At 34.7% G+C, this 26,975-nt stretch overlaps 1 protein-coding gene and 1 pseudogene across 4 annotated transcripts in view; one reads left to right on the plus strand and one right to left on the minus strand.

The window, feature by feature from the left end:
- The window catches only part of GRM1 (glutamate metabotropic receptor 1), a gene marked incomplete at both ends in the record, with an annotated part of 416,726 nt that overhangs the window by 154,801 nt on the left and 234,950 nt on the right, over positions 1-26,975 (minus strand). The window lies entirely within an intron of this gene.
- LOC308345104 (fatty acid-binding protein 5-like) lies at positions 21,950-22,353 on the plus strand (annotated as a pseudogene). The gene has a single exon. The product of its transcript is annotated as a fatty acid-binding protein 5-like (transcript).

Raw genomic sequence — 26,975 nt, forward strand, 5'->3', positions numbered from 1 at the left:
GACACAATAAGTTAATTGTGAATAATGGTAAGTAGCTGAAAGTAAGCTATTAGGGAAATTAAATAATGAAGGTGAGACTATTTTAGATATGGTAAACAGGGAAGGTCTTAAAGAAGGTGATACTTGACCTGAAACTTGGAGTCAACAAAGTGAAGATACAAAGAACATTCTAGAGCAAAGACACTGAGACAGGAAAGAGCTTGACTTATGTGAGGTCCAAAAAAAGCCAGTATTGGGAAAACTGGACAATGACATGCAGAAGAGTGAAACTGGGCTGACTTCTTATACTATACACAAAAATAAATTCAAAATAGATGAAAGATCTAAATGTGAGACAGGAAACCATCAAAATCCTAGAGGAGAACACATGTAGTAACTTCTCAACTCCAATCTTGAACTGAAAAAGCCATTTATATTTCTTACTTTGATTTCTTGCCTTTGATTACCTAGTACCTTGTGTGCTGATCACATGGATTTATAATTATTGGCTGTCCTATTAATTGCCTCCACTGGAACTTGAGCTCCTTAGAGCAGATTTCAGCAGCTTAGCAGCTTCTTTATTCATGGCACCTAGCACAGAGCTTCATTCAACACAAGGTTGTCAATTGCACACAGGCATGAGTTCCAACTTCCTAGAGTTTAGAATTCAGTCATGGTGTAGGCCCAAGATGGGACCAACTCACTTACAATTTAGATCAAACAGGTGGAAGAGGCAGTGAGAGAGTCACCACAAAAAGGCCACATTTGAAAAGAGGAGAGCCATATTCCTTTTTTCATGAGAAATGACTTCAGCCTTTATTCTCTTTCTTCAGAAATATAAAAATATGAAACAATTCAAGATCTACCATGTATAAGATCCACAAGAACATAAAAAATGAGTAAGACCATTTTTTGCTTCCCTAAAATTTTAATAGGAAATTATATTACTAAAGTACCTTGAATATTTTCTAATTGTTTCATATTAATCATATTTTGTCCTCTGTCATCTATAGTAAAAGACCATTTTAAATAACTATAATGTCTTTCAGAGTCCAAGTTAGTTACCTTGGGAAAAAAGAAACATTTCAGTTACCTTTAAGACTCAAAATAGAATTCAGAACTGAAAAGGACATTTGAGAGCATCCAGTCCATTAAGGATTTGGACACTGAGACCAAATGTGCTAAGTAATTTGCTAAATATCCTATAACTAGTCAGGAGCAAAGCTGTGGCTTAAAATCCTGATCAACAAGTCCCTGATTAGTTCACTTCCTATTATACTAGTTATAAAAGAGCATGGGAATTTGGTTTAAGGTAAAATTCACAATCACAGAGTTAGGCTCAGAAGAAATTATAAGCAAAAAGAATATGGGAAAAACAGTATTTTTTTTAAAAGATTTTATTTATTTATTTGACAGAGAGAGATCACAAGTAGGCAGAGAGGCAGGCAGAGGGAGAGAGAGAGAGAAGCAGGCTCCCTGCTGAGCAGAGAGCCTGATGCAGGGCTCGATCCCAGGACCCTGAGACCAGGACCTGAGCTGAAGGCAGAGGCTTAACCCACTGAGCCACCCAGGTGCCCCGGGAAAAACAGTATTAATCAAAAATTAATTCTTCCAAATATTTTTGTTGTAGCATTTAAAAAAATTTTAAGCTCTATTTAGAAATGTTAGTTAATTCTTATCTAAATAATAAACTACCTATAGTCAAAGAAATTAGCTCTCAATATAAAGGTTTTTCCCAAAGGCAAGAAAATGTAGGCAAGATTGGTGTTAAAAATAAATACATAATAATGTAAAAGAAGTAATGAATAAAATTAAGAGAAAGGAGATACAATCTATTACATAGAAAATATTCATGTTTTCAGGAAAGAAAAATTATATAATCCTGGGCCCATGATTATCTGCATATATCAAGGCATGTAACTATTAATCCAGTAAGGTTGACAAAGAAACATAGTCTATTGCAGAGTTGTGATGCTTCTTCAACCTGACAACAAACATACAAATGGAAAAGTTCTTAAGACCACAATAGCAACTAGAAACATTCATGTTTGTACCAGAGTGACAGTTATGAGAATAGGCTATGAAAAAGTAATGCTCATCCTGTGTTAAGTTCTCACTATAAATAATAATAAAACTGGATAAATGTGCGTAGCAACTATTTTCAAGCATAGGACAACAGATAGCTCAGGGCTGTGATCCCTGAGACAGGGAACCAACCACACAAGATAATGTCCACATTAGCCTCAGCTTTCTGCTGGGGAACATTATCCAAATCACTGCACTGGGCAGTAGAGCTCAACAGAGAATGGAAGACTTGGTAGGTAGAAGAAACAAAATTCAGAGTTCAGAGTAGCAGGTGCTGGTAGAAATTTGCAAGGCAGAGTTAACATAGTTGAGGGAGCTAAATTGAGAAAAAGTTCCACAAATCTGCAAAGAAGTTCACTTGAGTCTTTGGCTGAATATAAACTGAAAATGTATAGACCACGACTCCATGAGGCCCAACATTAAATGGCTATTGAGAGGATGTGAGCTGAACTAATTCCAGAGACTACATAGTCCTGAAAGGCCATGGAGCTCTGACCAGCCAGAGTGGAGCTATCTCATTAAACATTCTATACATTCAGTTGAGGCCACCCATGAGGAGAAGAGCTATTCTGATCCCAGTGTAATGGCTACTGTAGGTCAGCAATTCCCAACTGGGATGATTTTAACCCCTTTCCAGGGAACTTTGGCAAAGACTAGAGATCTTGTCATTTGTTATGCTTTGGGGGTGGGGTAGGAAGTATGACTAGTATCTAATGAGTAGAATCAGAGGTGTTACAAGTAATAATAATTACAAGTAATAATTCAGTGCAAAATGTCAGTAGTGTAGTCAGAAATATCTGATGCATATCTATCCTAATAAAGCCTAAAAACAAGCCTTAAAAGGATAAAGCTGATCCATCAGTAAATTACGGCTCTGCAAGAACAACTCAAAGACAAAACCCAGACTCTCAAGAATGTAACATTCATAATGACCTGCTTACAATAAAAAATAAAAAATACTAGATATGTGCATAAGCAGAAAAATATGACTCATAAGCAGAAGAAAAAAGTCATCAGATATAAACCTTTAATTGACAACAATATTGGAATATGTAGATGAGAACCTTAAAGTATTTATAAGAAAAGATGGACATAATGAGAAAGCACATGAGGAATCACAAAAGAGAAATGGAAACCATAAAAAGGAAAGAAATGGAAATTCTATGGCTGTAATATACTGGAATTTTTAAAAATTCACTGGCTGGGCTAAAGGGAGACAAAAAGTGAACTTGAAAATGACAGGGTAATAAAGACTAAACTAAAGAACAGAGAGGAAGACATACATACATAAATAAATGTGCTTCACAGAAAGATGAGATAATACCAAATGATGAATATACAAGTAATTGAGTCTCAAGGAGAGGAGAGAGATGGGAATGGAAAAAATATTTAAATAAATAATAATTAAAATTCTTAACTTTGATTAAAAATATTAACCTACACTTCCAGGAAGCTCAATAAAATACAAAGGACTGCTTTAAAATTAATACAGCTAATCATTTACTTTAGAAATTAAAAACATGTTTCATTGTTACTCCTCAATACTCAAATTCAAATTATAGTATTTTAATTAAAATTGAGGCTCCAAATTAAAAAAAAAATACAAAGGACAAATACAAAGAAAACCACACCAGTTCCATCAAATTTCTATAAACCAAAGAAAAAAAGGAGATCTTAAAATAGCCAGAGGAAAAAAGGCCCATTACATATTCATAAACTATAATAAGAATGATCATGCTCTTGTCATCAGAAAATAACACAAGGGAGAAGACAAGTGATGAAAGAAAAAAAAAAAATCAACCTAGAGTAAAATGTTCTTCAAAAAAGGAAGGTGAATTAAAGGTATTTTTCCCAGATTTCTATTTTGAAAGAAATTTTAAACTTACAGAAGAGTTGCAAGGATAGTACAATGAATCCTCAACTATTCATCACTTAGAGTCACCAGTTGTCAACATTACGTGCACTGTTTTATCTTTCCCCTCTGAATTAATTGAGGTAATTGCAGATATCATGATACTTTACTCATAAATAGCTCAGTATGTATCTCTAAAGACTAGGAATATTCTCCTTAATAACCAAAATACAATGTTCAGAAAATTTAGTAGTGACACAATACTATCTAATATACACTCAGAAATGCAGTTTAAAATTCCCTAATCAGGTCATTTTAAACGGTTTGGATCCAGGAGCTAATCTGCGATTATGCACAACTTTTTTAAAAAAATTTTTAGTTCTATTGAGATATAATTGACAATTAAAATTGTATATAAATATGTAATATGGTGAAATGATTACCATAATCAGGTTAATTAACACATCTAACACCTCACATAGCCACTTTGTGTGTATATGTGTGTGTGTGTTAAGAATGTTTAAGGTCTACTCTCTTAGCAAATTCAAATATACAGTACAGTATTATTAACTATAGTCACCATGCTATACATTAGGTCCCAAGAACTTAACTCATCTCTTAACTGAAGCTTGTACCCTTTGACCATCACCTTCCCACCTCCTCCACTGCCCAGCTCCTGGTAACCACCATTGTACTCGCTGATACTAAGGTCAAGTTCAACTATTTTTCTTATAGATTACACATATAAGTGAGACCATATAGTATTTGTCTGTCTTGCCAATTTCACTTAGCATAATGTCATCTAACTTTATCCATGTTTATGCAAATGGAAAAATTTCTTACTTTCCCATGCTGAATAATATTCCATCATGGGTGTGTGTGTATATATACATGTACTTTATCCATTCATCCATCAATGGATATTTAGTGTTTCCATGTCTTGACTATTGTCAATAATGTTGCAACATGGTGGTGTAGATATCATTGCCTCCAGATATATACCCAGTAGGACAGTTGGATCATATTTTAAATCTATGTTTAATTTTTTATGAAACCTCCATATTGTTTTCCATAATGACTGCAACAATTTACATTCCCACCAACAATATGCAAGGTTTCCTTTTCCTCCATATTCTCACCAACATATGTTATCTATTTTTTTTCAAAAAAGATATCCTAATAGGTATGAGATGATATCTCATTATGGTATTGATTTGCATTTCCTTAATGATCAGTAATGTTGAGCACTGTTTCATGTACCTGTAGGTCATTTGAATGTCTTCTTTGGAAAAATGTCTATTCAATTTCTTTGCCCATTTTTTAATGGGGATATTTGTGGGGTTTTTTGTTATTGAGTTGTATAGGTTCCTTGTATATTTTGGATATTAACCTATCAGGTATATAATTCACAGATATTTTCTCACAGGTAACTGTAGGTTACTTTTTCATTTTGTTGGTTAAAATATTTGACAGAGGTCATCAACTTTCACAATAAAAGCTCTCAACAAATTAGGCATAGAAGAATACACCTCTACATAAAAAGGTCATAAATGGCCAAACCCACAGCTAACATCATGCTCAACAGTGAAAGCTGAAAGTTTTTTCTTCTGTCTCTTTTTGTAGATGACATGATCTTATACGAAAACCCTAAGGACTTCCCAAAAATCTGTTAGAACTAATAGAGAAATTCAGTAAAGTTGCAGGATATAAAATCAATATACAAAACCAGTTGCATTTCTATATGCTAACAATAAACTTCTGGAAAAAGAAATTAAGGAAACAATCCCATTTATGATAACATCAAAAATAATAAAACTAAATATTTTATAACAAATCTAAGCAAGGAGGTATACCACCCAAAGCAATCTACAGATTCAATTCAATCTCAATCAAAATTCCACTGCCATTCTTCATAGAAATAAAAAACAATCCTAAAATTCTTAAGGAAACACAAAAGACCTAAGATGGCCAAAAATATCTTGATAAAGAAGAACAAAACTGTAGGCATCATACTTTCTGATTATATAAAGCTACTATAAGCTTTAAAAATGCAGTTTAAATATAAAGACCTAAATGAGTTGAGAGCAAAAGAACAGAAAAAAATCAGTATCATACAAATAATAAGCATAAAAAGCTGGTGCAACTATATTAATATTAATCAAAATAGTTTTCAGAAAAAGGAATATTCCCAAAAATGGAGCAGGATATTTTATAGTGATAAAACCAAGCATACATACCAATCCTAATAACAGAGTTTCAAAATATGTGGAACAAAATCAGACAGAACTAATAGGAGAACATACAAATTCACAAATATAGTTATATATTTTATATATTTTAAGAAAACAAATAATACAAACCAAATTTATCCTAATAGACATTTATAAAACATTATATAAAACACATGCAGAAGACATATTATTTTCAGTGCACATGAAACATGCACCAAGATAGACACTCCTGGGCCACAATACACATCTCAATAAAACTCAATTAAACTTAGAAACCAATAACAAAACAATCAGGAAAGTAATCAAATATTTGAAGTTAAGCAACACACATATATAATCCATAGATTAAAGAATAAATCACATGAGTAATTATAAAATATTTGGACTGAGTGAAAATTAAAATACAAGATATTAAAATTCATGGGATACAGTTAAAGCTTTGATAAGAGGAAAATTATTACCTGTAGGTTCACATCAAAGAAAAGCAGAATGATTAAAAATTAATGTTGTTTCCACTTTAGTAAGCCACCAAATGAATGTCAACGTGAACTGAAATTGTTCAGAAGAAAGGGAGTGATGGAGGTACAAGCATAAACAATAAAGAAAAACCAGAGAAACCAAGACAATTATTTGGAAAATCAATAGAAGTTCTAACTCTCTAGGTATAATGATCAAAATAGAGAAAAAATATATATTACCAATAACAGCAATGAAAAAAGAAAACATCACTATAGATTCTACAAACATTAAAAAGATAAGAAATTACTATGATAAGTTACATGCCAATAATGCTAACAGATTAGGACAAAATTGGAACTGAAGAAAAACAGACATAAGAAGATATTGGGAAAAAAACCAATAATCCTATACCTGTTAATAAAAATAAATTTGCAATTAAAAGCATGCCCACAAAGAAAACTGTAGCCCTCTACAGCTTCATTGATGATTTCCATTAAATATTCAAGGAAGAAATAAAATTGGTGGAAAAGCCATTTCTCTATTCACTGCTAGATAAGGAATAGGTAACATGTCCTATGAGTGAATTTATGTTGTAGTAGAACAGCATAAACTTAATTTCCAAGAGATCTTAATTAAAATATTACCTTTACCACTTTGCAGCTGTATGACCTTGGTAATTTCTTTAACTTTCTAAGCCAAATTTTTCTCCACTATAAAACAAGATTAAGAATATACCTCTGTGTTGTACTGAAAATTAAACGCCAAAGATATTATATTTAAAGTACATGGCACAGATTTTGGTACACTTTGGGTCTTCCAAATAATATGATTTGAAGGAATATAGTATTTCTTTTGGGGTTCTTTATCACATGGTTATTTATGCTAATAAACCAATGAGAGAAAAAGCAATCACTTCAATCTTGACTCCAAATTATCTAGAATAACTAAATATTGAAAAATTGATAATAGATATAAAAATATCTCAGATGGTCTAAAGACAGGTAATATGTTTTTAATAAATTCTATTTTTTCTTAATACTGGACAAACTTCAATACTGTATGGAATTAAAAGCTAAATAAATACAGACTTTTAGTGGCATCTGAACTGAGTCTTGAAAGTAAAACAATAATCTTAATGAGGATAGCATAATAAGGAAATGAAACAAAATGAGAAAAAAAATTCAAGGCAGAAAAATTTAATTTTTTATATGAACAGTTGAACATTTTTCAGATGAATGGTCTGAGCTTTGCAGACTGATACTCCTGTTCCAGAGTCCCTGCATGTATAAATGGTCCCATGAACATGCTTGGCACCCACTGGCTGTCATTCACTTTCTTCAACGTTCTTACTTTTTCCCTCCTCAATTCCAAATTTCAACCACTTTAAATGGTCTAAATTAAGCCCATCTTGCCTACTGTAACTCATGGCGACAACTCCCACTTTCGAATTCCTATACTATTTACATTCTTTTTCTCCTCCAGTTTAGCTTTTTGAAATAAATATCCACTCCATTTAGTTTTTTACAGTTGCCACAGTGCTCACAGCAGTCCTTCAACATAAATGTTTCAATGAAGTCTTTTGTGGCTGAACACCAATTTCTGAGAATAATTAGACATTAAGATCCCAGTCCTAGTGCATTTCAATCTCATGTTATCATTATTAAAGCAATGAGTCTTCTTGGGAACTAAGCTGTCTTCTGTCTCTGCATTCATAAAGCAGGCATTATTTTACTATTCCAAGCCTGTATCATTGAAGTGAGATAAATATTAATTACTAATATATTCAACATTCTGAAACATGCAAATAAGCATCATAACAGCAGTAACTCTCTTATATTTGCTTCTAAAACAATCAAGGACATTTTCTTCTTTTGCAAGTACATTTTTTAAAATATTGTAAGAATAAGAATGATTAGCAACAGTTGACAATTTGTCCTAGTCAGAGACTTTGTAGCCAAACTAAATACCTTATGCATAAATGTAAACATCACTACCAAATTACCTATTTCTTAAGACTATGGAGGTTATATTTTCTGCAATGTTCTTTAAAAAAAAAAAACTAGATTGATTTTTATTGAAATGGCTCAAAGATCTGGACAATATGTGTTGCAAGTATGCAATTTTTAAAAAAATATTTTGATGTTAATTTAATTGAAAACATTCAGATAGAAGATAAAAATAGAGTGAAATCGATTACTTGCCATTATTTTTTCTAAAAGTTTTCACTTATTCAAAAGATACCCTGGGGATTCCTGGGTGGCTCAGTCAGTTAAGCCTCTGACTCTTGGCTTCAGCTCCATCAGGATCTCAGGGTCCTGGGATCAAGCCCCACATCATTTGAGAGAGGAGTCTGCTTGAGATTCTCTCTCTCCCTCTCCCTCTGCCCCTCCCCAACGCACGCCCTAACTCTCTCAAATAAATAATTAAAAAAAAAAAAAAAAGATACCTTGGCAACATTCCTGTGTTTGGTACCTCTAAGGCTGAACTAAAATGCATGAACCTTAAAAATAAATAAAAGGTACCTTAAGAACTTCAAAAGTCACATCCTTGTTGAAGTTACATAATAAAACGACTTTACATTTGTTCTAACAGGAGAACAATTTGCAGAGAGACTAACTCTGTAATACATACTTTATTCCTATACATCCATACAATCATATGTATTTGAAGAACATTTTAACAAAGATAAAGTGTTGAATTCCATTACCAGGAACACACAACAAATACTGTGAATGCTTCAACATTCAAAGCAAAATGAAGGTAGTCTTATCATAATTGCCTTCCACTTAACACTACTTCTAATAACCCTCTAACAATTATCCATCTGGGAAAAAAAAAAAAAGTGGGGGCAAGTTCCAAAGCACTGAATCCAGTCCTTTGTACTGCTGCTGTGTGAGCAGCCACCTTTAAAGGGGGGATTTTGCATATATCCTCTGATTTATAAAAAGAACACTTTCTAAATCTTAATCTGGGGAAATTAAAAGAGAGATCATGTGACTGACATTAAAAATCTATGAGGATTGTGCAACATAAGCCTTTGGCACCACTTAGAGTTTGTAAGGGTAAGAACCAACTGAGCAGGTGTTTTGCTCTTTGTGGTTAGATTTCAAAACATTTAACTGATATTTTAGAGACACAGGCAACAGTATTAACAATAAAGGTATTTAAGATATTATCCCAGATTCTTTTGCAGTGTTTTTGCTTTATGTTTGGAGAATACCTCCTTCAAGTGACTTATTTTTTCATGTAAAAAAACCTGTGGGATTTTTTTCTTCCCCACTGGGGCTCCACCCTTTTCCCAGGGCATGGTCCAAGTGTTCCACAGGCCCCCTCAGCCCATCAGCCAAAGGGTCCTCACTGTTTGAGCCCTACACCAAGGAAGTCCCATACTATTCACAGAACCAATGAATACAGTCACCAAATGCCCTAATAAAAGTGCCAGAGTGATGAGGGAATAGAAAGCAAGCTGAGGACAGCACAAGCTCACACCCTACAACCTCCCCCTACCACCCCACTCCTGGGTAGGACAGGTGGGACATTCTTCCCCAAATCGCCCAGTATCTTAATGTTAATGCCTTTCTAGAGGGGAAAAACAACCTTAACTTCACAATGGCAAGGTCCTGGGTATCCTGTAGGTCCTCTTTAGCATATGAAAGTTCTTTCAAACCCTCTCTTTTCCTTACCTCCCGCAATCCCATAGTATATAATCAGCCACCCCTCACAACCTGGGGGCAGCAGCTCTTTCTGCCCAGGGGTCCTGTCCCCATGCTTTAACAAACCACCATTTTGAACCAAGAATTCTTTCTTGGTCATTGGCTCAGGACTCTACCCCACTGAACCTCACTTATATTCTAAAACTTCATCAAAAGGATCAAGAAAAGGAGGGCATTAAATTTTGTTGAAAAAGTAAATTGGCACAGAAATATCTTCTTATTTAGAGAGTTAGTATTTAAATAACTTATGCAATATTCTTCTTGGATTCATTGAACTCTAGGCTAACTTTATCAACTTGTGTTGTAGGCAAAAACCTGACTTTTGTCCCCAGACTATTTTGTATTTTCATTTTATCTCACATATTCTATGATCTTTTTGTTACAATGATCAAGTAGGTCCCTATTGCTTATTTTAGGAATAAAGTCTGCATTTCTTTACAAGGCATTCATAAGACTCCATTTATGGCCACAAGCCTTGTTACCTTGTTTGTTTGTTTGTTTGTTTGTTTTCACTTCCTGCCTCACAGTCAATTCCTAAATAGCACTGGTCAATTCCTGAATAGGATCAACTCTTTAATTTTTAATCTCTGGATCTCTGTCTTTACTACTACCAAAAATTCCACAACCCTTTTGCAAAAGCTGCCTAAATCTTACCCAATAATCAAGGTGATGAGGGAACAGAAGGAAAGCTGAGGACAAAGCACAAGCTGACACCCCTCAAACCCCCTACCCCAACTCCTGGGTGGGATATGTGTGACCTTCCCCCAGGAAACTCCCAACTGTCTTACTGTTAATGCTTTGCTAGAGGGAAAAACAACTTTAGCTTGATAATAGCAAGACCTCCAGTATCCAGAGAGTCTTCTTTAACATATGAAAGTCCTTTGGGACATCTCCCTTTTCCTAACCTCCCCCAAATCCCAAGTATATAATTAGCCATTCCTCACAACCCCAGTGCAGCAGCTCTTTCTGCCCATGGGTCCTGTTTCTGTGCTTTAATAAAATCTCTTTTTGCACCAAAGATGTCTCAAGAATTCTTTCTTGGCTGTCAGTTCCAGACCTTACCAACCTTCCAAAACTACATCAAAGGCATGTGAAACATATTTTACAAAGCTCCTATCAGTCCTCACCTGCCTCTTTTGAAAAACTTTTTAAATAGTCTCATGATGTTCATAATGTACTCTATGGACCACAGATATTTGTTACATGAGGAATCTACAGGAATCATTCAGTAATGTGTTTATTCTCTAAATACTGTTTATTAACTCTACCATTCTAGGCACTAGAAAAGACACTCTGCCTTTAAGCAACTCACAATCTGGCAGTCTACAAGCTATCCAGGTGCAAGGATAACTTCTATGTTGATGTCCAACAGAGTAAATAACTTTGTATTTCAAACATAAAATGTGGCCAACAAATGGTTACTGATTGAAACTCATGTGATAAAATAAATCCTAGCTCAAGCATTAGGAGATTATCATATTAATATACTAAGGAGAATTTGCATTTTTAAAAACAATGAGCTCAGAAGAGGTCCCCAAGCATCCTTCAGTGATGTTTTGGGAAGATGAGTTTTCTTTGAGCTTCTCAAATTACAGAAAATAGCTGAATGCCTACTTCATGCATCCATCATACTCATAGGGGATGTATTACTATAGATCCATATGGGAAGGCAGAGATAACATTACTCTGTTATCTGGACATAGTCTTAGAACATAGCAAACACTGATAGAATGCAAAAGTGTGGAGGACCACTGGGCAAAATTGAAAAGGAACTGCCATTTTCTTCAGAACTATGGCCACAGGCAGGAATACACACCTTGATAAAAGCTGCAAACTATTGTTTCAATAAAGGACTACCATATTTTGGAATTAAGAATTTTTGCCCTGTATGTCCACTGAAGACTCATTCTTCTAATAGAAGATTTAGCTGATAAATCATAAAGCAGCAATATCTGTGAACTATGAGATTTATTTGTAATAGCCATTTAATGGACTACACTCCCTGAAAAGAAATTGAAGTCTCTTGCTTGGACAGCTACTCTTCACTCTTTTCTACAAACAAGGCAAGCAATTTTCAAGGTGACAAATAACCAACATTTAGAAAAATGTAATACTATGCTACAAAACCTAATGGCAGGCAAACCTCAAAAGACTTAGAAATTTGGTTTGACTGAGATAAATATCCAAAGGACCACCTGCCTATCAGAAGTCTTTCTGGAGCTAAGTTCCCCTCCCTCCCTCCAGAACTCCCTAAGGGGCTCCTTTATCTTCTTTCTGGCAGTCTCCTTCTCCACCCTCCTTCACCAGCTTCCCAACAAGGCTCTTCAAAGAGCCATAATAAGTCCCTCCCACCTCATTATTCACAGTCTTGTTCCAGGCTTTAGGCCAAACAGCCCTGGCAATCTCTCTGGATATCCTCAACTGGATATCACTAGAGCTTTACTTAAAAAAAAAAAAAAAAAAGGTAAAATATTAAAAACTCAGCAATTAGGAGAAACCATAAGTATGATCTTCCCCAAAATGGTGCTTATGAAGCTGAGTACATGGGATCAATTTCCATGTGGATTAGGCCAATTCAGTTTCTCCTGGACCAAGACTGATCAAGAAGCTCAGATGTCACATAGGAGGAAGGGGAGGTGGAAGGTGGAAGAATGGGAAACTTCAAAGGGTTAGCAGTAACTCCTGCTCTGTGTCTACAGGGAAGCATGCCCTTCAGTGATAGATTTTTCTCTGCCTTTGTTCTGGAATTCTTTCCCACAAAACTTAATTGGGGGGGGGGAAATCATTGAAAAGCAACATTTCTTTCCAATATTGCTCTTAAAATATTGACATAGAAAGTTCTTCTGCCGGTAGCAAATAGACAAAGTTTTAATGAAGGATTTAAAGGCACTGAACCAGATAAAAATGATTACTGAGTTCTGCATTGCTTCATTTTATTTTTAAAATATCTTATATGCCAAGCATGTCTTTTGGGGGTGAAGAAAAAGAAAGGAAAAGGAAAGAGAAAATGTTGCATCCTGAATCTCTTTTTAGGAAAACAATAAGTGCCTCTCTCTCTCTTTTTTTTTTTTTTGCTTTTTTTTTCTGAATTCTTTAAATCAAAAAACTTTTTTCCTGTTCAAAAAAAAGTTCATCCACCTAAAATGTAATTTTTCCAGCTAGCAAATTCTTGTGACAGATGAAAATATAAAACTTTAATTTACCATATGCTAAGAATATATAAACTTAGGCTTTGTCAATGCCATTTTGTATCTGAATTCCATGAAAATTGATTTTCTACCATTTTTTTGGTTCATATCTAAACCGATAACTTTTCTACATTACATTGTTAGGAGTGAGCTGGACAGTTAGGTAGTCAGGGCTGGGGTCCACAATGAGAAAATATGGAGTCAGGACAGCTAAAATGAGACAGTACCAACACCCTGTTTTGCAGCTTAGACAGTCCCACACTAGCATTCTGCTTTACAGCCTTTACATTCTGCAAAATGCCCTAAAATAAGACAACTAACCACAAAGTGTCTGTTACTATCACAGGCCAAGGGCAGTTAAGACATAAGCCCCCAGATGTCAGCAAAAAAGACCATCAGCCCATTGACTTTAACTTAATAGGTAGACAGAAACATGACCAAAGCCCTGATTGGCAAGGCTCAGCACATTCTGATTGCTTACGATTGTTTGGCAAAAGAGCTCATAAAAACCCCTAAACTTGGAAACCCCAAGGGCCTCCCTCCTGTTCTGGGAGCTTTGTACTGAGCTTTGTATTGAGCTTTTGCTCAATAAACTTTGCTTTTCTGCCCACCACTCTTCATCTGGTCCACAGCTTCATTCTTCAAAGTGCCATGACTAAGAACTACAGGCACTAAGAACAGAGAATTCCTGCAACATTATTTCATTTAATCCAGTTTGGCAAATATTTCTTGGGCACAAGCTTTCTCCTGGATTTGAGTTCCCTCACTATTCTGGTAATTGTCCTCTGAAACACAAGTTTGGATCCAGATTTCTTTACTGCGAAGTGTGTGTGTACTCCATGACCCCCATTGTCTCAGTTTTAAATTCTATGTGAACTCGAAGATTGTTGTGATTAAGTGAATAGGAGGCATGAACTCACTTTGAAACTATAAAAGGACATGTATATATGACTTAGAAACATGCAACATCATGCACTGATGCTTATATTTTTATGAATTGGTAACTTAGAGGATCTACCTTGACATCCATTTCAGAATGGGGGCAGCATTTATCTTATGGGTCAACTGATAACATCATAATGTCAACATTTACTTAAATTGCATGTACGCATTTCACGTGGCCTGCTTCAGAAGGAGTCTGGGTGGTAGGAAAAAAAGTTCTTTCCTTAAGGGATACACGCTTGTTTGTTTTTTTTCCTGTACTTATTAATCTTAAATACCTTTTGTAAGAAAAAAATTAATTAGTATTCTAATGAACCTTTTGGACAAATGATGGCATATTTCTTGTCTGTTATTTATTGCCCTCTCAAACATTTCAGAGTACCTTTAGTACCTTTATTAATGTCCATTTGAAAATGGCTGCGGGCTACACTGGCTGGGGCAGTCCTCAACAGACCTTTTTTCCAGATCTCCATTTCAGCTATTTGTCAAGTGGTTACCTCAGAATGAGATGAATGTTACGTTTATTTTTGCACCACAGCCTTGCTGTGGATGAAAATGTAATACAATTTGTATGGTGATAAATGTACTGTTATTATGAAATGTGATATTTTTTAAAATGATATGCAACACAATAAGTCAACTATTTGTGAATTAATGCAGACATTCACTTGGAACTAAACAGAAGATAAAATAAGTCATGGTCAGGCTGCATTTTAATTGGTATTAGAAAACTTTCAGAGTTACTAGTAAGAAATTCTTCTTTAGAAAATGATAAAATTGCAGATACCAAATATAAGAATGCATTTTTAAGAAATTAGCATTTTACATTTCCTCTTGTAAAAGAAATCATTATACCAATATTGCATAGTGGCTTACATCAATGGCTCTTAAATCCGTCTGTTTAAGTTGAAATCTGTACTGCTATAGTGCTATTCCTTAGCTTACTTCTCTGTGCCTCATAGGTTAATTAAATGGTGCCTTTAAAGCACTCACTGAAGAACATGCCCTCAACAAGAACTAATTGTGAGGTAATTATCTCCATGTTGCTCATTTAGAAAAACAATGCAAGAAAGATACCTGCATACATGTTCATCTTAGCAAGTATGTAGCACATTTTTTGTAATGGTTCTTAAGTGAATATGAACTTGTACTCCTTAGCAGAGCAATTCTGGCTTTATTTTCTTTATTATTTTCCAGCTTTATTAAAGTATAATTAACCAAAAAAATTGTATATATTTAAAGTATGCCATTTGATACTTTGAAATACGTATACATCAAGAAATAATCACCACAGTTGAGCGAAGCTTCTTTTTTGTGTGGTGAGAACATTTTATGACCTACCTAGTTAGCAAACATCAAGTATATATATCAGCATTGTTAATTATATCTTAATTATAGTCACATTACTATACATTAGATCTCCAGAACTTATTCATCTTTCAGAACTGGAAATTTGTACCCCTTGACCAATGCCTTCCCCTTTCCTTTCTCTAGCCCCTGACAATCCCCATTAAAACAGAGAAGAGTAAAAGTTAAATTTTTCTAACAAAATTTTATAAAAAATTATAGTCTTTTACTTGTGTAGGTATTTGATAAATCCTTGCTAAATGTAATTATAACCCGGATCATGATGTTGGAAAGAATATACATTAAGTATTCTACTGTGATGAATTATGATTGTGCCTGATTCGTATTAGTTTTCAAGTATATTTGTTTAAAATTCATTCAAAAATTAGCTTCTTTCCTAAAAAATACTGTGAACATCTAACAAAACCTAGTGATCAGACTATGATACCTAGGACTCAAATCACCTCATGATGGCATAAATAGAATCTTGATAGTAGTTTCTGAGAAAATTTTAAAATTTAGAACAATGGTTTTAATGAGGAATATCTGATGTCTACCTATATCATTAGGATAGTCATCAGAGAATTATAAACAATACCCATAAGTATTCTAGAAAGTCCATGTTGATTACTTAAATGCCATAAAATAATAATTATCGTGTAATGAGCATTCTGTTCCCAACATTGTACCAGGAGATAGAGAGAAAGAAAGATGGATAATCACTTCATCACATCATTCTGACCTCACACTTTTGTTTCATGGAAAATATGATCCACTGCTTTACTGAGAATTTATTTTAATATAATAGTTTAAGCAACAAATGTTTTTATTTCCAGTATATCTAAAATATAACTGATATGTGGTCTTGACCTGATACTGATACTGTAGCCTGATCATGATATGGCAGTTAAATAAATTCAAAATCATTGAGCATATAACCATCCACTGCCTTAGAGGACAGGCCGTGGTGCTGGGGATACAGAGAAAAGGAGAACCTGGGATCAGTGTCCCCAGGAGCTTAAAACTGGAATAGCAAGGTAGGGCAAAGACACACATACACATAAATTATACAAGACAGAACATCATGAGTTATGAGAAAGGAAAGAAAATTCTTTCTTTTGGGAAGAAAAGTCATAACCATGTTACAGAGGGAAAAGGATCTCAAAGGCTTAATTAGGAGGCAGTTTGTGAGCTAAGCCTTGATAGGATGATTTTAATAGACTTTTTAAAATATTAATCTCTACAACAGAATTTCATTTATCCCACTATTCAATAAATATTTATTGGGTATCTTCTGTTAAGTATGTGGTTGTCACTGAGGATACAAATATGAATAAATATTTGTTATCAGGAAATGCAAGAGAGATAAATAAGTAAACAGATCATAATACAACGTAGCCAGTGGAGATGATGAAGTACTTTCACTACCTGGGACAAGGAAGAAATGAAGATTAAGAAAGCCTTAGCTTCTGGGGGGGGCGGCTGGGTGGCTTAGTCATTTAGCATCTGCCTTCGGCTCAGGTCATGATCTCAGGTGCCCCAGTAATCAGTCTTATAAGGATATTAATGAAGGCATAAAGCCAGGAATGAAGACCCAAATAAGGCAGTAATCACCATCTATGTGAGGTACTACAAGAATATATGGGTATGAATAAAATCCCCATAAGATTGGGTTTAGCAAAAAAAAGACACAAAATATTTGAAAAGAGTCAAGGAAGGAGACTTTATTAACTGAGTGGCAAGAAGGAGGAGGAGAATCAGGAAAGACTGGTACTAATGTGCTCAAGAAAGAGTTTAAAGAAGGACAAGTGGTCCACTGAATCAAATGCTATGGAGAGGTCAAACAAGATGAACACTGAAAATGTTTCCTTAGATTTAGCTACAAAGAGCCCACTAGTATTTATGTTTATCTTTGAAAATTCAAAAATAATACTACAAATTATTTGTGGGTCCATACACATGTAGTGAAAGTATAAGAGCATTGTCAGGAAATCCCTTAGCAACTCTCAGATATAAACTAATTCAAGGGCAGAACAAGAGCATTGCTCCTCTCCATGCAACCATTTGCACTATATTTTACAAAAATAGTGCCCTAGGAGGTGAGCTACATAATGATCCAGCTCTGGGGAAATAGCAACAGAACTAGCAATTAGTAAGGGAAGTAGGTTTCAAATATATCTGTAGCTTTAAAACAACTGGAAGCAAAACGGCAATATATTAACATTTGTTAAATATGACTGGTGGTTACATGGCTACTTGTTACATTATTCCCTGTACAATCTACATATTTGAAATATTTAAATAATTTTTTAAAAAGGCATTTTAACTCTTGCCTGGCTTCTCCCAACTTTGCCTCATGTGTTTTTTCCCTTTGCTGATTTGCTTTGTATCTTTTCATTGTAAAAAAAAAATTATAGCCATGAGGGCCTCTACATACTGAGTCCTGTGAGTACTCCTAGCAAATCATTGAAGTTGGAGATGGTTTCTAGGATCTCCTGACTCAGCTAGGTTCAATGCACCTTCAACTGAAAAAGTCTCTGAGCGAATTTGAAGATATGCAGCCTGGACTAACAAGTCTACTGGCAGCCAGCAAGAAAAAGCAGATTTCTAGTTCATGGTACAGACTCTTCAAGTTCATTGATAAGATGCTGCCATTGACCGGCAGCATTGAAAGCCCAGTGAGTCTTGATTAATTTGATTCCAGTGTACCTCAGCTTAGTGATTCCAGACCATAAAACAAGGATACTAAAGGACAACTAGCATATTTTTGAGAATATGCTAGACATGGAGCATCTGATCAGATGAAAAAACTGATACGCATATCCAATTTCTTAATTATCTTCTCAACTTGTTATAGATTTTGAATTCATACGTATCTAAGAACAAACCCAAAATCAATCACTAATCTTTTATATTTATGGTATCTTGTAAAGTGACTTAACCTCTGAGTTTCATCTTGCTTAACTGTGAAACAACTTGCCAATAGGACTAAATAACAGGTACAAAATGGCACAGAATTTGATATATAAAAAGCACTCAACAAATACTGTTCATACATGATTTTGCATGTATCATTGTGTACTGTATCTTCTGCATTCTGAGTTAAGAAGGCAGAAGAGGGGGCAGTCAAAATTCAAGGCACTAATCAAGACCAAAGATGTTTCTGAGAACTCAAGAGTAGGAAAAAATGAACAGGAGAGTAAGTCTTGAGGGACTTTGGAAACTACTGTTTGAACCACCTCATAAACCATGTTAAGCATGAAAAGTACACACACATACACACACACACACAAGCCTTATACTCCATGACAAAAAGTGATTTATATAACCATTAATACATAAATATAAATAAATTGAAATAAAATAAAATTAAAATAAAACTTGGAAATTTCCTAAATCTTTGTTCACTTCAGCTAAAATTTCATATTTACTAACATATATGGTATTTTTAAAGTTAACTCTTTAATATACATTATTTTTTAAAATCACACTGAGGTCTTAATTTCATTGAAAAGTTAAATTCCTTTGGATTAAAAATGCTATTTAAAAACTATCCTCTAACCATTATACTGTGTGGTAAGAATCTTTTTCTTTGTGGCTAGGCTGCATCTTTTAAAGAAATCAAAACTGTAATAGAACTGTTGCTAAAATTCTATTACTTGAGTGATACAGTATATAATGATCACATTCCAAAACTAAACTGGATTACCTAATGAATTGAGAGTATTGAATATGCCTATCTAATTTGCCCTATCAGTAAGTAAAATTTCCAAGCCATCTAGTCTTTAAAATGAATACATTTCCTCTTTTAATAATGGTCATCTCTAAATATCAGGGAGTACAGCAAATGCTTAGTTGTAGCATTGCACTTTTCAAGACAATGATATTTATTTAGCAAAAACTGAATTCTGTGATTTACTAGAATTAAATTACTACTTAGGAACAGGAACAATATTAATATACAGTTTTCATTAAGATGCTAATTTATTTAACATTACTTAACTCTCTAGTGAGTACACATTCTATAAAAAACCAGAATTCTGAAGTAATGTAATTGCCAAATATTCCCTACAGTATAAGAATTGCACACATTCCTTCAAATTGATTTGTAATGGCATTACAGCAAAAGGCTAAGAACTCATGCATTAGCCTACTTTTTTTTTTCTTATGAGAAAATTAAAGATACAGGTATAAATGAAAGACTTGATATTTCTACAACTGTGTACTTGTTTTTTGTGAAAATAGATTAAAATAGCCTAGCCATTTTGTTATTTTTGTCCCTAAAATCATGTAGAGATTTTAGTCATTGAGATACAAAAGAAATCAAGATGCAAAAGATGCTCTCATACAGACAGACATAGAAAATACTGTATTAAAGCAATAAATAAATTTATGCTTGTGTGCACGGTAAGATAAGGATCTAATTTGGAGTCTTTTTAAATTGCTCTTTATTAGCACATTATAGAATGATGTCAAACTAAAGGCTTCTGTACAGCAAAAGAAACCATCACCAAGTGAAAAGGCAACATATGAAATAAGAAAAAATATTTGGAAATCATGTGATAAGGGGTTAATATCCAAAATATGTAAGAAACACATATAACTCAAGAGCAAAAAAACAAACAGTCCTATTAAACAATGGGCAGAGAAGCCAAAGAGTTCATTTTTCCAAAGACATACAAATGGCAAATGATTACATGAAAAAATACAATATCACTAATCATCAGGAAAATGCAAATCAAACCCACAATGGAGCATCACCTCACACTTGTTAGAATGACTGCTATCAAAAGACAAGAAACAGAAGTGTCAGTGAGTGTGAAGAAAAGGGAACCCTTGTACACTGTTTGTGGAATGTAAATTGGTGGAGCCACTATGTAAAGCAGAATGACATGTCCTCAGAAAAACTGAAGGTGAGAACTACCATATGATTCAGCAATCTTAGTTCTATGTATACATCCAAAGGAAATGAAATCAGTACCTCAAAGAGATATCTGTGCTCTCATGTTCACTGCAGCATTAGTCACAATAGCCAAGATGTATAAACAACCCAAATATCTGACCATGGATGAATAAGGAAGATATGATATAGATAGATAGATAGATAGATAGATAGATAGATAGATAGATAGATATAGATACAGATATAGATAAAGATATAGATACACACACACACATATATATGAATATTATTCAGCCATAAAAAAGGAAATATATTTGCAAAAGCGTGGATGGACCTTGAGGGCATTATGCTAAGTAAAATAAGCCAGACAGAGGAAGACAAATACTGTATGATCTCACTTATATGTGGAATTGTTAAAATACACACACAAATACACACAACTCCTAGAAACAGAAAGTAGAAGAGTAGTTCCCATGGGCTTGGGTGTGGGGAAATGGGAAGATGTTGGTTAAAGGGGACAAACTTCCAGTTATAAGATGAATATGTTCTGGAACTCTAGTGTATAGCACAGTGATTATACTTAACAATATCATATATATACTTGAAAGAAAGAATTGGTAATTATGTGAGGTGACAGAGGTGTTAACTAACCATACTGTTGTAATCATTTCACAATATATCAGTGTATCAAATCAACATATTGTATGCCTTAAATTTATACAATGATATATGTTGTTATATCTCACCAAACTGAAAAAAAGTAAATAAAATTTTTGCTTACACACTCACTCAAAAAATAATTTCTATTTGGTAATTGCCTTTTAATGTCATTTGCCAATATCTGTTTCATATTTGTTTCATATTTGTTACAACATTACTGTGTGTGTGTGTGTGTATACCCGTACACATATATGTTTGTATATATATATATATGTCTGTATATATAGACAGAGTCTACTATGTATGTTGAGAATATATTCCTAGTTTATTGTTTTCTTTAAAATTTGGTCTATCGGGGCGCCTGGGTGGCTCAGTGGGTTAAGCCTCTGCCTTTGCCTCGGGTCGTGATCCCAGAGTCGTGGGATCAAGCCCCGCATCGGGCTCTCTGCTCGGCGGGGAGCCTGCTGCCTCCTCTCTTTCTCTGCCTGCCTCTCTGCCTACTTGTGATCTCTGTCTGTCAAATACCTAAATAAAATTTAAAAAAAAAAAAAAAAAAAAAAATTTGGTCTATCATCTTGCCCACGCCCACCATGGCCACCATTCAGCAGCAGGCAGGAAGATGGCACTTAGTGAAGAACAAAGGCCCTGACAAATACATAAAGGAAGTAGGAATGGGAATGGCTCTGTGAAAAGTAGGTGTGATGGACAACCAGATTGTATCATCTCTTCTGATGGGAAAAACCTCATCATAAAAACTGAGAACACTTTGAAAACAACACAATTTTCATGAAATCTGGGAGAGAAGTTTGAAGAAATTACAGCAGATGGCAGAAAAACTCAGACTGTCTACAACTTCACAAACAGCACATTGGTTTAACATCAGGAATGGGATGGGAAAGAAAGCCCAGGAACAAAAAAATTGGAAGATAGAAAATTAGTGGTGGAATGTGTCATTAATATCGTCTCCTGTACCTGGGTCTTTGAAAAAAGCTGAGTAAAAATTCCATCATCATTTTGGACAGGAATTAGCTGTGAGGATGGGCAAACTCAATTCGATGTGCAAATCTCCATAGTGCTTTTTATTTTTTTACTGTGTTCAATTACCTGTAACACAAACATTTTACACGCAACTATTTCAAAGTGTTGATTTAATTACAGTCATCCCTTTGGTTAGTAAATAAGTGTGTTTGTGCTAAAAAAAAAATTAAAAAATCAAATTTGGTCTATTTGGCAAAAGATATTTAAAGAACCAATTTTTAAATACTTTCTTTTTTGATTCATGCCATTACCTTGAAATATTTATCTATATCATCTTTCAGTATACTGTTAATATAATACATACAATGTAAATTATTAATAGACACAGACAAACACATTTGGTTTTTAATCTGTCTAAAATGTATTTGGTTTATGCTGTGAGATAAAAATTTAATGACTATAAAATCTAGTCAGATGGAGGATATATTTGTAAAACTTTTCAGCAGGTTTTTAACGTCTTAAATGAAAAAGTTTATCTCTTGCCTTCACGTGAAGGGCAACATCTTGGCTGGTCATAGGTAACATACTGTTTGCCTCAAAATTCTGTGAACACTTTGAAATTTTCTTCTATCATAAAAATCTGAAGCTAGCCCAAAGTTTATACTCTTGTGGCCAGTTGTTGTTTGTTTCTCTTTTCTTTTCTGATCCTCGCTAGGTGATTCATAAGAATATTTTATACTTTTGAAGTTCATAAATATTACAAGGATGTGTCTAGATGTCTCTTTTCTTACTAATTTTATCTGAAGTATGGCATGCCCTTCAATGAGTCCTTTCTTTGTAACTGAAGACATTTTTCAATTATGCTGTAAATAATTACTTGTATTCTAACAGCCTTGGCCTCTCTCATGAGAATGCCTGCCTGTAATTCTTAGTTTGCATTTCCTTCCTACTTTCTCCGATATCTATAGGATGCTTTCTCATTACTTTTATTTATTTCTTTTCTCTCTGTATTTTGGGAGACAATCATAAGCCTATCCCCCCAAAATGAGATTAAATGAAATCACATTTGCCAATAGTTTTCAATACTGGCTTTTTTATTTGAATCGCTTGTGAAATTTAATAGTAATAATAATAATAAAGATGGCTAGGCTTACGGCTATGACATTGTACAATTCATGAGACATTCTATTCTCTGCTGGTAGTGATTGCTGGAGTTGTGCAGTGATGTGGAACTGCCTGAGTCCAACTCTAGACCAATTAAATCAGAATATGGGTGTGGCATAAAGTGTTGATGTTTAAAATTTTTTCTCCAGTGGATCCTAGTGTGCGGCCATAATTAGGAAGATAGGGAGCCAATGGCATATGCATAGGGCTTAGCACATGTTCTGAAATACACAGTGCTCAGTACATGTTAAACATCCATAGCCTCAGCATCTGCATATGCATCATCATTTAATTATCCACAGTATCAATTTAATTCTTTAGCAGAGATTTTAATCTACTTTTACTGTTTCTTTTTTTTTTTTTTTTTTTTAATTTCTTCCTCACTCAGTGTCTGTCTGCCTCATGTTCTCATCTTTTGGCTCTCTGTCCTTGTTTCGTGAAGACCATGCCTTGTTTATCCTATCAAGGATGTCAAGAAATTTTCTAAGCTTATTTTTTAATTAGATGCTATTTTCAAAAATAAGAGCTCTATCCAGGCTCAGTTTTGCTAATGGACAAGATGTATGGCTTGGTCCCATAGATTGCTAAGAATGTCTCATCAAGTATCCAGCTGGAATGTGAACCAGCATGCACAGATTCTCAAGCATTATTCTGTTGAGTTAGAGAGAGTTTTTTTCTTATCATCTCTCTCTGGTTCTCTGATTGTTTGAAGAGATAGAGTATGCTCCACAACATGTACTGAAGTCAGAAGTATTCCAAACTCCATCCATTTTCTTTAATTTGTCATTTAACAAATATTTACAAAGTCCCACTCCATGCTAGGTAATGTCCTAGGTGCTAGTGAATACAGGGGTGAACAAGCTAGAGCTTACATGTTACTGCTGGAAGCAGATAATAATTATCTACATGATATGTAGATAATTAATAAATAAATAATTCCTAATGTGTTATTACACATTAGGAAAGAAAATAGGGCAGCATAAAAAAGGTCTGAAGAGGAGCAACATTTACTTGCTGGAAATATACCTATTGGGATGCCATGTGCCACTACCAATACTTCTGCTCTGATATTTCTTAAGATGTGATAAGTTGTCAAATAGGTATGGAGGAGAAGTTCTATGACAGTAGTCATACACTTTTTAAGTATAAAAAGACACTTGCTGAAGATACAGAGGGCCAAGACCTCAGTACCAAAGGGCAGAGAATGCAAATGTCTCCCCACTTTCCTTTAAAGTACTGGAGCTTATTCTATTCTAAGTTAGTAAGTATCTATTAATTACCAATTAGTTCTCACTTCAGTCTAAAATGTTAAATTTGCCCAAGACTGACAATAGTTTTACAGTTAAATTTAGTTGGGGAATTATTATGTTCTTTTTTTCTCCATGTTAAAGGGCATTTTATGGGAAATTGAAGATAGCAACATCTATCCAAATTGGACCGACATGCTTAAACAGTTCACTTTCTTTCTTCACTCTAGGTCAGAAGTTCTATAAAACAATTCTTTGCATATGTTGCAAGGCCTTCAGGCTCTTCAGCCCACCCTCCTTTCCTACTCATTTTTAATGTCAGTGTGTCTCTAGTTTCAGTCCCCATTGCATTGTACCTGCTCTTAGCCATGCCTTCCAGATGGATGTTTTAATCAAATTGTCCCTTGGCCTTTCATTCTAGCTTCATGCCTGGACATTGTCCTTCATTTATTTCATGATCACACAGTGTGTCACCTGCCAATCAATCCTTCCTGACTCCCTTACTCAAGCCAGATTTCGTGCAGTTGATTTAGTCAGGCACCAGGATTCCACCAGTTCTTCAGAAGAGTTCAGATGACAAGCCGGGTTAAGCCAAAGGTCCCATTTAAATATTTCAACTAATGGCTTTCACTTAGTGAAAGCTCTACCCTGGCTGTTGCCAAGTAAAATGTTTAGATATTGAAAATATAGCCATGAACAAGGCATGGTCTCTGTTCAAATGGAAGTAACAGTAAATGGAGAAACAGACAACTATTTCTATTCAACTAATTTCTAAGTCAACTAAAAATTTCAAAATGGTATGATAAACATGGTGATTGGAAAAATGCAGTGTTACCTAAGATCAGACACCCATCTTAGATTTGAGTTGTATGGAAACTAAACTAGGATCTGATGGATGAGTTAATTAGGAGTGAGCAAAGAAAAAAATATGGGAGGGAAGGAATTTTCTAGAAGCACTAACCTTTAATCATGAGCATGCCAGGTAATGAGAACAGCAAAACTTTGCTGGGCAGACAGCTGGTTAGAGCTTGGACAGAAAAATCTTCATCAGTTCTTAGTGTACAGGCTGGGCAAGAAGACTTCATTATCCTGATGTGATGGAGGCCTCCTTCATGTATTAGAATTATTGCTAATTTATTCATTCAGCAATTATACCTACCATTTCAATGCAGAACATGATTTTGGGCTACAATACCAACTGTGGGAGGTATGACGTCTTCTCTCATGGATTTTACTCCTGCCGTGCATGCAGTGAGGTCTACTTATAGGCTCTTTGGTTACAGTGACCTCTCTGAAGTCAATCTGGTGGAACAAATCCACAAGTAGGTAAGTCAAGAATAAAATAAAATATGTAGGAAGAAAAGAGTGCAGGATATTTTTTAAAAAGAACTTATAAATAGCAGCGACTGGGTGCCTCAGGCAGTTAAGTGTCCAACTTTTGACTTCAGCTCAGGTCATGACCTCAGGGGTTGAGACAGAGCCCTATGTAGGGCTCCTTGCTCAGCAGGATTCTGTATGAAGACTCTCCCCCTGTCCCTCCCCCATTCTCTCTGTCTCTTTCTCAAATAAATAAATCTCTTTTTTTAAGGTTGTTTTTTTTTTAAGATTTTATTTATTTACTTGACAGACAGAGATCACAAGTAGGCAGAGAGGGAGAGGGAGAGAAGCAGGCTCCCTGCTGAGCAGAGAGCCGGATGCGGGGCTCAATCCCAGGACACTGGAATCATGACCTGAGCTGAAGGCAGAGGCTTTAACCCACTGAGCCACCCAGGCACCCCTAAATAAATCTTTAAAAAAAAGAAAAGAAAAGGACTTAAAAACAAAAGGGAAGAAGGGAACTGAAATAAGGGAAAGAAGGAAACGGTGACAAAACAGAAATAATACATTTATGATGGAAAATGCAAAGGTCCATGAAAAGCTTTCTTAAGTATAACAGGCTGTCCATCTTTGATATTATGGCCTTTCTAAATTAGGTTTTGAATACCTAGTATGACTAGCTCAACGCCTTGTGCATATCATTCCATGAAAAATACTTTATGGAATGAATTAAAGAAAATAAGCAGTGAGGGCATTCTTTGAGTGCTTAGGGACTCACTTTCAATGAAAATTTTGCATGAATCTCACTGCTGCCATAATAACTACCTGCTGTCAAACCAGCATTCCAATGCTACCTTTTGCCTTTAATTCGACTGCAAGTTTTAAGACCTTAATCAACTTTTTCAGCCTG

This window comes from Martes martes (assembly GCF_963455335.1).
Source record: "Martes martes genome assembly, chromosome: 6".
Lineage (NCBI taxonomy): Eukaryota > Metazoa > Chordata > Mammalia > Carnivora > Mustelidae > Martes > Martes martes.